Consider the following 13,731-nt stretch of genomic DNA (forward strand, 5'->3'; position numbering starts at 1 on the left):
TTGCGCTCCACTCCTTGCCAAGTTTGGACTGCGTTTCAGATCCACCATGAAATACCTTGCCTAGCCTTGAATCCTTGTTCTGGACTTTATTTCAAGAATCTCCCTGTGAAACCTTGCTCTTTCCCCACTCAAACTTCCAAAGAGTTTGAGTGTGTTTCGGTTATTTGGATTATAGACTTTGGGCTCTAATATTGGACATATAACTTCATTTTATTGAACTAATTTTGATCTTCTCTAAAAGGTCAACTGCTGGACTATATATTCTGCTTATTTTTGTTTAGAACTTTTATTGCTTTAATAAAGATATTAGATTGTTTATTGGTCTCCATGTTGGTTTCCAGTGTTCGCGCTGCTTAGGGGTGTTACAATCCTAGAGTTCTTCCTGTTAACTAGCCCAGCCTAGAGAGTCAATCCCTTGTACCGATTCCCACAAGGAATCAAACTGCTGTCTGACCTTTTCCTTGTCAGCTCACAGCAAGCAACTCTCTAACCTACACTTCCAAACTCCCTCTCTCTCCCAACTCAGCTCAACTCCAACTCTCACTTCAACTCACTCAAACTGAACTCCCTTCTCTTCCCTCTTTTCTAAGACTTGGCTCCTCCCAACTTCCTCTGGCCAATCCTAGGAGTCTCCAAACTCCTCCCCTTTTCAACCAGCCTCACTCCCAAAATGGAGTCCTGCCCTACTGTTATCCAGGCTCCCTTTCCGGCCTAACAGGTAAGATTCACTGCACTGCGCAACCCGGCATAAGTGAAATGCTTTCTGTCAGTGCAATGTCAGCAGCAAATAAAGCCACTTATGCCCCATCTACACTGATCATTTAATGCAATTTCAAACTGCATATTGAAGAAAGAGGTTTTGTTGCACAGGTGATTACAAAGAAAATCCTGTAACTAGTTTGAGGTTTGGCTGGTGAACCTTTTGAGCGGAGACGCTGTATCAGACATCTTTTCAGGCTTGAAAGTAATAAACCTCTATTCCGTTTTCCTTCAAAATTAGTTTGCATATTGATTTGGTTTGCAAGGTATTGGGACGCACTAAGCACTAGACTCTCATCCCACTCCTCTGGTGGGTACCTGAATTTTGGCTTCAATTTTGTGGGAGTTTTGTTGTCTGGCTGCTGCAGTCTGAAGTTAGCTTCAAATTACATTAAATGGTTGGTGTAGATGGAGCCTTTAAAGGCTACTTGGTTTTCTAAACTTTAAAACTGGTTCTAAGATGTGCTTTAAATCCTACAGTTTGCAAAGGGTATGGAGATGGTATAAGTGAAAGTGGGACTAGTGAGTGTGAGTACTAAATATGACAATCATAGGGGCATAATTTTGTGATTGTCTTGTTTTCTTGAGTTAAACTGGCCTTGTCCTGCTTCAGGCAAAATCAGGAGATGCCCTAGATTTTGCTGGAAACACTGGAATATCCCTCAGCTGGGGCCATTTGAACAGCTGGATTTGGACCAGTCCACTGTTCCAGATGGTATGCCACCAACATCATCTTTGCCCTATAGTCCTCAGCACAGGATTATGGCCACAATTTGTCCTTAGGCATCCTTTGAAGAAGTCACAGAAAACTTCTCATTGATTTCGACTTGAATTTGATTGGCCTCTGTAAAGTTAAAAACCTGAATCAATGCTGCCATGTATATATAGTGTTTACAATCTAAGCCCCAGAAGATAATGTGAAATGATTAGTATTTGTATATTTTAGATGTTCTCTTTTTCTTTTATTTAGCTCCAGGGAACTAGGACTGTTCAGCCATTGCATCTGATTCAATTCATGTTCTTTCCATTTTCTGTGAATCATGTTACAATCAGAACTTACTCCACTATGGCTGTAGCTATAAAATGCTGCAACTTTGTTATAGTAGTATAATGCAGTTAAGAAATTGTGTAAAAAATCAGTTGGTGATAATGAAATTTTTGGTACAAAACCCCCAAACTAGGAGTGACACTTTTTCTAATGAGTTGCTTTAATAAGTAGTTATTTGCATAGTGACAAGAAATTATATTCCCCTTCTGCCTGTAAAAAACATGGGTGTAATTCATTGTTTTTCAATGGAACTAGACTACTCATAACTCAGCGTGGATCTACACTGACCCTTAGGTTGGTGCCGATCCAGTGTGCTGCATGCTGGATTGGCAATGAGGAACATGGGATGGCAGTTGTGGCCAGTTCCAGTTAGGAGCCAATCTAACTGTACTCCCTATTTCTAAGTCAGGGCAGAATTTAGAGTATCCCTCAACCTTTGGTAAATAGAAAGCAAGGCCATGTTAAGATGGCCTTCCCCAGAACTACTGCATATTTCTGTAGTGCTGATCCAATTCTATGCCAGCCTAAGTGGTCAATGTATTAGAGGCCTCTGTATATGTTTTGATTCATTATGAACAATGAGAGGGGAGAGGAAGGTTTAAATGTGTGGCTACCATGTTTACAGCCATGAAGGACCATTTTTCAAGGTTTAGAGGTTTTCAAGATGTAATATCTACATTGGCCACTTAGGGGAAACAATGCCTTTTCCTGTGTTTTCCAATGGCACAATGGTTCCATTGATTTTCTTTCTGGACTACCATAGCAGTACCAAGCAATAACCTGCCAGATGATCAGTGAAATGTTTTAAGTAAATTCTACCAATTAAAAGGTAATGTTCCAACCATTGCTGGGAAAAAAATTCCAACAATGTCGACATGCCTCCTAGGTATTGAAATGTTATAAGACAGAGGGCCTCCAGGAAGGGGAGCCTGAAGGAACAGAAATTCAGAATGTACTCAGCAATACAGCTTGAGCATCCCTTATCTGGAATTCTGAAACCTGAAATACTCCCATATTTCAAAATTATCCACATGTGTTGCTGAGGAAGTGGCAATTTTGCTTTCTGGGGATTCAATGCACACAAACTTCGTTTCATGCAAGAAAATATTGAGTAAAAGACTGTCTCCAGTCTATATGCATAAGCCATTTTTGTAGTCAATGTTTTCAATATATCATTATACTTTAGTGCTAAATTCGTAAATACAGTAATTACAACATAACATTACTGCGTATTGAATTACTTTTTCTGTCAAATTTGTTGTATAACATGATCTTTTGGTGCTTAATTTGTAAAATCATAACCTAATTTGATGTTTAATAGGCTTTTCCTTAATCCCGCCTTATTATCCAAGATATTCGCTTATCCAAGCTTCTGCCAGCCTGTTTAGCTTGGATAAGTGAGACTCTACTGTACTTGGATATATTTCATTATGTATATATATGCACATGCAAGTATTCCAAAATATTGGGGAGGGTAATCCAAAATACCAAACACTTTTGGTCTCATTCTTTTCAGATAAGGGATATTCAACCTATATTCTTAGGGGTAGAATCATGCAAACACATCTTAAATGCCATCTAAATATAAACATTTCCTGTGACCTTCCTTGTCATTTTTTAGCTGAGCTTGAAGGGTATTATTGGGTGAGGATGGCAGCAAGGCAGAATAGAGGTTATAGCAAAAAAAAAAGTCCTTGATGGATTTCAAAACTAAAAACAAGTACTGCTATAATTAAGAGCAATGACCCATAGAGGGAAAGGGTTGCTACCAGGTAAATAAGCTGCCAGGGTCTTGTTAAACAGAAAAGTTGGGGGAATGATTAGAAAATAGCATCAATCACTGTTCCTCCAGACAGCTCTTGTAAATGGCAACTGCCAAAGGATAAATGCAGGATGCCATTTATATGTGTGTGTGTGTGTGTGTGTGTGTGTGTGTTGTGTACATGTTTTAGAGCTCTCTTTGTATTTACCCACACAATACCTCATTGATCTGCTCTTACCAAGAGGGAAAAGCTTGGTACTACACAAACAAGTCTTTGATATCAAGTCTTAATAACCACAGTTTATATTGTGTCTCCTTTCCCTGCAAGTCCAATAGTGGCACAATAAAAACAATAACATGCACTTGTCTATGTTTAGCGTAATGCAGTTTAGGCTCCAATCATTCAGTGACATGCCCCATTCAAAGCTGTGCCAGCAGGCCTCATTCTCCTGCCCAGTCTTGCTTGCTTTACATTTCCTCTCCTATTCAGGGCGTCAAAGCAATTGTCTCTTCTGTGTGTGCTTCCAGATCCAAGCTTATGGATTATCGCAATCTGTTAAACGTGCTTTGTTTCCAGCCATGGTGAGGCAGAAGCTGTGAGGTTCTTTTTGTTTCTTTCAGACAATTAAAATGCCAAGTGAAGCACTGCGAAAGCTTATAAATGTGGAATTGGCTGGAGACATCGGAGTGGCAGCTAAAACCCCATTTCACAAAAGGAGCTTGTAAACAGAAACATTTGCAATAAACAAGAGAGGGGAGCAGTGGGAAGAAATATGATGATAGAATGGTGTTTTCTGGTGTTACTCTTGTTGGTCTGTCTGTCTATCCGTCCCCCTTCACTCATTTATATTTTGGAAAATTCCTTTCATTCGAATTGCCAAACCTGTCAAACAAGCTATGGTGCCTTGCTCAAAAATAAAGAACTACATTGCTGAAACAAGAGAGAAATGTAAACCCAATCTATTTTATGTGGATAGTAGAAAGGTACCCTAAGCTCAATTCCTGTTTGTTGCAGGAATTTTACAGACCACACAGATGTCTATTCAGCCTTTAAATAGCTATCACGAAGTTTAAATAAGTGTATACGAAAGACAGTCTACCGCAACCTGTCAAATAATTATGGTTGCTGTTGTCATCCCTTTTTTTCTAGATCTAACATTTGGAGCTACTTTTCTTCCATATTTATTATTTTCCACTTTTTAACCAGCCACCTCTTTACATGGCCCTTTTGGACCATGCCATTGCACCACAAAAGGGAAGGAAAGTGAGACGGCATGTGGGGGCCGGGCTGTGGCACAGGCTGGTGAGCAGCCTGCTGCAATAAATCACTCTGACCATGAGGTCATGAGTTCGAGGCCAGCCCGTGGCGGGGTGAGCACCCGTCAATTAAAAATAAAAAATAGCCCCTGCTCGTTGCTGACCTAGCAACCCGAAAGATAGTTGCATCTATCAAGTAGGAAATAAGGTACCACTTATAAAGTGGGGAGACAAATTTAACTAATTTACGATGTTGGAATGAGGAAGTGCCGTCAGAGTGGATGATGAAGCAGCTGCTCCCCCCTGTGGCCAGAATCAAACATCCCCTCAGGAGAAGGTTAAATTGCCTCTGCTTCTGTCTCTGTTTCGGTTCTATGTGTATATGGGCATTGAATGTTTGCCCTATATGTATATAATGTGACCCGCCCTGAGTCCCCTTTGGGGTGAGAAGGGCGGAATATAAATACTGTAAATAAATAAATAAATGTGGCACCACATACACTGACTCCTCCCCTCATCACACAGTGGGGACAGGACAGAATGCGTTGGCACCCTTTCCCTCCACCCATTAGATGGCAGAAAGGGCAGCAATATGCAACGTCCCACCACCCTTTCTGCCATCACATGGCAAAAAGGGAGAAAAGTGCGGGGACTCCATTGAGCTACACAAACAACACTTTCTTCCTCGTATTGATGGAGGAAGCGCCTTTCTGCGCTGCAACCCCACTTTGGAAATAATATGGGCAGAGACTGCCATGCGTCATGTGATGGTGCACAGCAGGCACTTTCCAAGCCAAGTGGCAAAACGGGGAGAAAATGCCCCATGTGAAGAGGTCCCAGATCTTGGAAAAATTACATTTTTAACTATCTACAGAATTACTCCTGTAGTTCATGAAGTAACATTCCAAGCTCTAGAATTTTCATGGGTTTGGTATCATTAACCTATGCAATAAAATCTCAATTGTATTTGAATGAACCAATGAACATCCCAGTACACTAAATCTCTTAGAAACATCTTGGAGTGTGCCACAGCTATTCATGATCTCATCACATAGGGTTTTTGTCCTGCCCTATGACGCTTTCGGGATGGAACCAGGGTGGAACCTGCAGAAGCCCATCACATGGCACAGGAATACTGCTCTGTCCTGGCAGCATTGTAGGATGAGACCTGAGAACATGGCTACCCATATTCTCATTACTTAACCCAGGGACAGTACAGAGGGAAGACGGGCAGTGATGGTTTCCTCCATGTGGTGGGGAAGGCGCACCGCAATGTAGCGCCCATAAAACTTCTGATATAATTCTAAAGCCCCAATACCCCATGTACATTTTTAAAATGCAAATACAATACTTGGGGGGGGGGGGGAACCAAACCTTTCAAAATGACACAAATTGTGGGTGGGGAGTTGTGTCCCCTTGGTCTAATTCTTCTCCTGCACAAAGCTGCAAACCTCAGTAAGTCTTTACAATGGACCTTTTTTTTGGATGATACCCAGATCTGGAAGTGATATAACATCATTTTGAGTCACATGGAGCTAAAGGGTGCTGCCCATACATGTTTAGGGGAAAAAACTATCCCGTGTCCTTTTTAACTACTGGCAACCCTAAGCTGACCCTATCATGCAGTTTTCTTGGTATGATTTGTTCAGAGTGAATTTTGCCCATGCCGAGACAATGTGACGTGCCCAAGGGCACACAATGAGTTACTATGGTTGAAGGGAAATTTGAATCCCGCTAATCTCTACACCATAATAGCTCTACAATAGGCCTACCCTCTTTGAAGTTGCTCATACCTGCTTTTGTTTAAGCCTTGTTAAGATGGGGATTCAATTACAACTAAAGTTTCTGTCTTAGATCAAAAGGCATCTGTTCCTAATCATCATCATCATCATCATCATCATATCCTCAGCTGCTGTAAGAAAATCGCACAGACAGACTACAAACAGAGGCACAACTATGTGGCCCAAATGATTCATTGGAACTTATGCCTCAAGTACCACCTCCCAGCAGTAGGATCACAAACCTGCAAAAGTATTGGAAAATGAGCACGCAAAGATACTGTAGGACTTCCGAATCCAGACTGACAAAGTTCTGGAACACAACACACCAGACATCACAGTTGTGGAAAAGAAAATGGTTTGGATCATTGATGTTGCCATCCCAGGTGAGTCGGATTGATGAAAAACAACAGGAAAAACTCAGCCGCTATCAGGACTTCAAGATTGAACTTCAAAGACTCTGGCAGAAACCAGTGCAGGTGGTCCCGGTGGTGATAGGCACATTGGGTGCTGTGCAAAAGATCTCAGGCGGCATTTGGAAACAATAGACATTGACAAAATTACAATCTGCCAACTGCAAAAGGCCATCCTACTGGGATCTGCGCGCATCATCCGAAAATACATCACACAGTCCTAGACACTTGGGAAGTGTTCGACTTGTGATTTTGTGATACGAAATACAGCATATCTATCTTGTTTGCTGTGTCATACAATGATGATGATGATGATGATGATGATGATGATGATAGTAACCTTTATTTATATACCGCTCTATCTCCCCAAAAGGGACTCAGGATGGTTTCCAACATAGGTAAAACATTCAATTACAAACACAAAACATACAACACAACCATAATAAAACATCAACATAATTACTATTAGAACAACATACTCATTTAAATTAAAACTATGTGGCACATCTATTACCAATGTTCCTGTGTTGACCTCTTTGGTTATATCTTAGGACATTTATATTTTTAATCTTTTGTTATAATTATTCTTGACTAATTTTGTGTACCTATCCCTGTGTAATATTATAGAGTACAAGAAAATAGAGTGGGGAAACTCAACCTATTACATCATGGCAACTGATAGTTGACAAAGTGCCTTTAAAATATTTTCCCTTTTCATTTTTTGTACTAAATTTGAATGGTGATAACATTTCACAGAACTCCAGTGATTACCTTAGAGCAGCTATAAGTATAATGCACCGTTAAGGTTATTAATTCCCAGAATTTTTAATAGAATGAATGCATTTTGTTCCATGTGCAGAAACAGCCACCCAGTAAAGGCACATATCCTATCTTTTTCCCCTCAGTGACTTTGACATTCTGACTCTCTTTTCCACCGATGAGACTTTTGCAGTCAGGTGACATGCTTGGCCTGATTAATCGCATTTCCTTGCACCCCGATAAATGCTAAACTGATTCGATGTATGTCTCTCTGCTTGTCAGAAATGCCACTTTTGCCTATTTTAAGGGCCGTTTTGTAGCTGATAAAGACAGGAAATGCTATGGGGCACTGGCGGCAGCATGGCATTTTCCTAATACGCTTCACTGCCTTCCTTTCTGAATACTGATCTTCCTACCAGCCCCTGGAGGGAAGCTACCTAGCAGTGGACCCCCTCTCCTCTCTTGTCTCCAGGCCAATTTATACTGCCTGCTAAAGAAGGAGCTATCAAGTCATAAAGCTGCTCATGCCCTTGATTGTCTTCCAATCACTTCCATCAGGTGAGACAAAGGCTCCATCTTGTTGCATGTTCCCTCAGGCCTTGCTTGGAAATAAATTTCTGGGGTTCTTAAAAGTCCTCTTCAAAGGAAAAGGGGGATATTATATTTAATATTTTCCTCTCTTCTTACCTTCGACTCATCTCCATATTACATTCAGCCCTACAGTAAAGCAAAATGAGGTGGCAAACTCAGGTAGCAGGAATTGGTTGCTATGAAAAAGGCAGAAAAATTTGAGTTATATTTGCTTAAGACTCATTTACACTACACAGATATGGCTCTATGATTCTACTTTAACTGCCATGAGCCCAACCAATGAAATCCTAGAACTGCAGCTGAATTGTAGAATAATTGAGCTGTAAGAGACTACCAAGAAATTTGCTATACATCATCGTTGAAAGCCTGCCAAAGAAGAGAACTTGTCCGGAGCAACTTGAGAAACTGCAAGTTGCTTTTGGTGTGAGAGGATTGGCCGTCTGCAAGGACGTTGTCCAGGAGACGCTCTGATGTTTTGATGTTTTTACCATCCTTGTGGGAGGCTTCTCTCATGTCCCCTGCATAGAGCTGGAGCTGACAAAGGGAGCTCATCAGCACTCTATCTGGGTTGGATTCAAACCGGCAACCTTCAGGCCAGCAGCCCAACCTTCAAGTCATCAGTCCTGCTGGCACAAGGGTTTAACCCACTGAAAAGAAGACCACACTGCAAATGAACAAATTCACTCAAGGCAGCTATAGCTCTGAATCTCTGGACTAAAAAGTCATACTCACCTCATCAGTGTGCAATCCTAACACACAAGTTATTATTATTATTATTATTATTATTATTATTATTATTATTATTATTAAACTTTATTTGTACCCCGCTAGCATCTCCCGAAGGACTCGATGCGGCTTACAAAGGCCAAGGCCTCAACACACAATAGTTCTTGATGCGCTTCAGGTTAAAAAAAAAACAAAAAAAAACTTGGCTTTTACTCTGAAGTTTTAAAGAAAATCCGGACATTTAGACATGTGATGATCCCTCTAGGCAGCATTGTTTTATTGTGTAGTTTCAGGGAGAAGTTAGTGGTGGACAGAACTGCTTGGTGGGAGGTGGGCATTCTCACCAGGAAGTGGCTATTTCCCACACAGAAAATAATGTGAAGGATTGGAAATGCAGACTGCCACCTAACAGTGAGGTGAGTTCGGCAGGAGGAAATGTGTGTCCAGATATGGTGAGCTCACCACGATGTGTGTGATGTGCATTAATGAGGCCAAATAGATCAGGAAAATGTGATAGCAGGCTTTTTTTCATTGTAGGAATGCTTACAAAACCAGAGTAGGGCACTTGATGATAGGGTGACTTGGAAGTCTTTCATGCATAGGGTCAACATAGATAAAAGTCGTCTTCATGGCTAATAACAATAATAATAATAATGTGCAAGGAAACCAATGAAACCATTGATCATATCCTCAGCTGCTGTAAGAAAATTGCACAGACAGACTACAAGCAGAGGCATAACTATGTGGCCCAAATGATTCTTTGAAACTTATGCCTCAAGTATCACCCCCCTGCAGTAAAGAACTGATGGGATCACAAACCTGCAAAAGTATTGGAAAATGAGCACGCAAAGATACTGTGGGACTTCCTAATCCAGACTGACAAAGTTCTGGAACACAACACACCAGACATCACAGTTGTGGAAAAGAAAAAGGTTTGGATCATCGATGTTGCCATCCCAGGTGACAGTCGCATTGATGAAAAACAATAGGAAAAACTCAGCCGCTATCAGGATCTCAAGATTAAACTTCAAAGACTCTGGCAGAAACCAGTGCAGGTGGTCCTGGTGGTGATTGGCACATTGGGTGCCATGCCAAGATCTCAGGCGGCATTTGGAAACAATAGACATTGACAAAATCACGATCTGCCAACTGCAAAAGGCCACCCTACTGGGATCTGCACGCATCATCCGAAAATACATCACACAGTCCTAGACACTTGGGAAGTGTTCGACTTGTGATTTTGTGATATGAAATCCAGCATATCTATCTTGTTTGCTGTGTCATACAATAAAATAATAATAATAATAATAATAATAATAATAATAATAATAATAATAATAATAATAATAATAACTTTATTTTTCTATCCAGCCTCCATCTCTCTGCAGGGACTCAGGTCGGCTAACATGGGTCCAAGCCCAAAAAAACAAATGAGCAAAGTAAAATACATGTAAAAACAACATCTTCAACAAATAAAAATACAATAAAACCAAGGTAATACAATATAATAACAATAAAAAGCATTAAGACATAAAATGATAACATAAAAGGACCACCGTTTAGTAACAAAGTGAAAAAAATGGGAAGGTGGTCTAGGCAAAAGTACAAAGATATGTATTGTTAACAGCAACAAACATAAATTAAACTTCATGTCACTCCCAATGCCTCAGTCTTCATTGGTGTTGTTCATCAATTGAACTGTACTGCATTTTTCTCTCTGAAAAGATAATACCTATCAGATAAATTTATTTCAGTCTACTTTGATGTACACAAACATGCCTCCACGCATGCATGCACATGTATTCATTCTTTTATGCCCATAATATTTGACAGTCTAATACAAATTAAGACCATTTAATTTCACTGGAGCCTGCTGGATTGGCCTACATCCAAACAGTCTGTCCAATGTGCAGTTCATGCATTTTGTCCACAGCTTAATGACAGGAAACCTTTACTTATTTCATCTTCCCATATAATTTCAAACAAATTCTGACACTGCAGATGTGTTTTTATGCATTTGAGGTGATTTTTTTTATATGGTAGGATCTCCTATGACAAATAGTTTGACTAGAAATCTGGATTTCTGTACAAAAACTATACCTTACTTAAGTAGAATAGCTTCTTCTGGAGACTTCCAGGAATATTGATTCTCTTTTCTTCCGAGACTGAGTCTAAAAGAGGTCCTGGGACACACAATGACTCTGAGCTTTCGAGACTGCACTGTTCCCACCTCAGCTAATATGAGGAGTTATTTTGACACATGACAGCAATATTTGTTCCAGGTAATAAAAAAAGGCTACAGAAAGACAGCATGGTGTATTTGTTTAAGTGTTGCACTATAATTCTGGGGACCAGGGTTTGAATCCCCACTTGGCCATGGAAACCCTTGACTTTGAGCAAAGTGCACTCTCAGCCACAAAATGAGGCAATGGCAACCTTCTCTGAATATATCTTTCCATGATAGATTTGTCTTAAGGAAGGCATAGGTTAAAAACAACTCAAAAAAACAAAACAACAACAAAAGAACAATGCAGGGAAGTTTTCTTCTTTGCATTTCCTGCCAGTCTTCTGTATTTGTCACAGTTATAGGACCAGCAGATGGCAAAAGGAACTTGTCTCCTGACATGAGAGACACTTTTTTGTTGTTGTTTTTTCGTGTCAGGAGCAACTTGAGTTGCTTTTGGAGTGAGAGAATTGGGCGTCTGCAAGGACGTTGCCCAGGGGACGCCCGGATGTTTGATGTTTTACCATCCTTGTGGGAGGCTTCTCTCATGTACCCGCATGGAGCTGGAGCTGATAGAGGGAGCTCATCCGGTCTCTCCCCGGGTGGGATTCGAACCTGGCAGCCTTCAGGTCAGCAACCCAACCTTCAAGTTACAAGGCTTTTATCCCCTAGGCCACCGGAGGCTCTGAGAGACACGGTGGTGTCCTGCTATACAACACAAAACAAAATGAACTTTTAAGGGAGGGAAAATCCTGCAAAGAGAAATTCTTGAATCAATCAGAAGGCAAACCTGAGGATTTCCAATTTCTCAGTAACAGCTGAATTCAATTAATAAATCTATCATGTTGGGCTTTTTGCCACAGCCCTGTATTCAGCTCTGGCCACATGGTAACCAAGTCCCATAAACTGCTACAAAAGAGTACAAAATGTTAGTATGTAGTCTCACTCTTGAAGAGTTATTTTAAAAATGGGGATTTGAATTTCAAAATTTCCAGGTAATATGAACACATTTCCACATGTGATTTGATCTTCATAGTCAAAATCCACTTTACACCTTGGCTTCTAGCTTGAAAAGATCTGCCTGCTCTTGACATAAGACCTTATCACACACAAACACACCTCAGTGATGTTTCGCCAGCATCACCCAACTGGGGCAGAAATGTGATGGTTCCATTGGAGCCAGCACAACACAGGAGCCTTTCCCTGTTGACAAGGAAGCATCCTAAGACACTTCCATACCAGTTGGGAGTGGGGACTCCACCAGAAGTTAAGGGACATTGTGTGAGGGGCTGCATGCCCATCCATCCCTCAATTGGCTGACAAGCATCCTAGGACACTTAAATTGGTAAGTGTGATGAGGTCCTTAGTTGTTGCTTTTTTACAAATTCTAACATATTCATAAGTGTTTTCTTAAAAATAATCATAATGAAGACATAGAACATAGTTCTCCTATGCAAAATATTCCTCTTGATAAAGTAATAGGGTTTTTTTTTCAAGTATGGAATGACCTTTTTCTGAATTGCAGATATTCACAAAATTAATCCATTCTCCACAGAGAATAACCAAATAATAAAAATGGAGGGGGAGGGGATAAGAAATGACATATTCTGTTCCACTCTCCTCGGTATAAAATATTGTTTACACTCCAGGCCTATTTCTTCAGGAAATTATTGATGAGAGTAGCTGTTCCTCCAACAAAAAGCTGTTCTTCTCTTTCGGTCTCTTCAACCATGGACATTTTTTTCAGCCCGCATTACTCTATCATTGTACTGTAGTGGCATGCAAGATTGAATTTCAAAACCCGAGAATGGAGATTGAGATATGTGGAGGACAAGAAAGTCACTCCACAGAAAAGGAACTCTTTGGACAAACTTCTCTTAAGAACTTCTGCAAAGGCGCCAAGTTAATGCCTTGCACTCCAAAGGCCTTCATGGAAAAACAAAATGAAATTCTGGAGCATAAGCTTTGCGCTACAATCAGGCATTCAGCTTCAAATGCACTGCTGCTGAGCCGAACACTGTAATTACAATTATATGTCTGCGATGCCTTGTGTATAAATTATTCAAATTAAACCACATAGATTATTCACATTTTTATCTGTAAGAAACATTCTTTAAGAAAACAAAACCACTACCATCACGGCAAAAAAAATCCTACTAACAATCACAGATGGTGTTTAACACAACACTACAAAATGCCAAGCCATTAAGGGTTTGTGTTAGAAAGTAAAATCCACTTTCAGAGCAAGCGGTCGCTATATAAAACAAACTGGTTTATTTTGAACTGCATTAATCTCACGCTGTGATCTTGGTTTTACTTTTTACTTCTGCACAACTTCATAGCACAGACTAGCAATTCCAATGCTCTTTTCTGTTTCAGATCAGAAAAAGTAAAGTGCACAAAAAGACAATGAC

The 13,731-nt window shown here is 40.4% G+C and overlaps 1 long non-coding RNA gene across 1 annotated transcript; it reads left to right on the forward strand.

The window, feature by feature from the left end:
* The first annotated feature begins 226 nt into the window (after positions 1 to 226).
* On the forward strand, positions 227 to 4,344 carry LOC134294108 (uncharacterized). The gene is made up of 2 exons (XR_010001088.1): positions 227 to 718; positions 4,191 to 4,344. It is a non-coding gene; the product is annotated as an uncharacterized LOC134294108 (long non-coding RNA).
* The last annotated feature ends 9,387 nt before the right edge of the window (positions 4,345 to 13,731 follow it).

This window comes from Anolis carolinensis, chromosome 1, assembly GCF_035594765.1.
Source record: "Anolis carolinensis isolate JA03-04 chromosome 1, rAnoCar3.1.pri, whole genome shotgun sequence".
Taxonomy (NCBI): domain Eukaryota; kingdom Metazoa; phylum Chordata; class Lepidosauria; order Squamata; family Dactyloidae; genus Anolis; species Anolis carolinensis.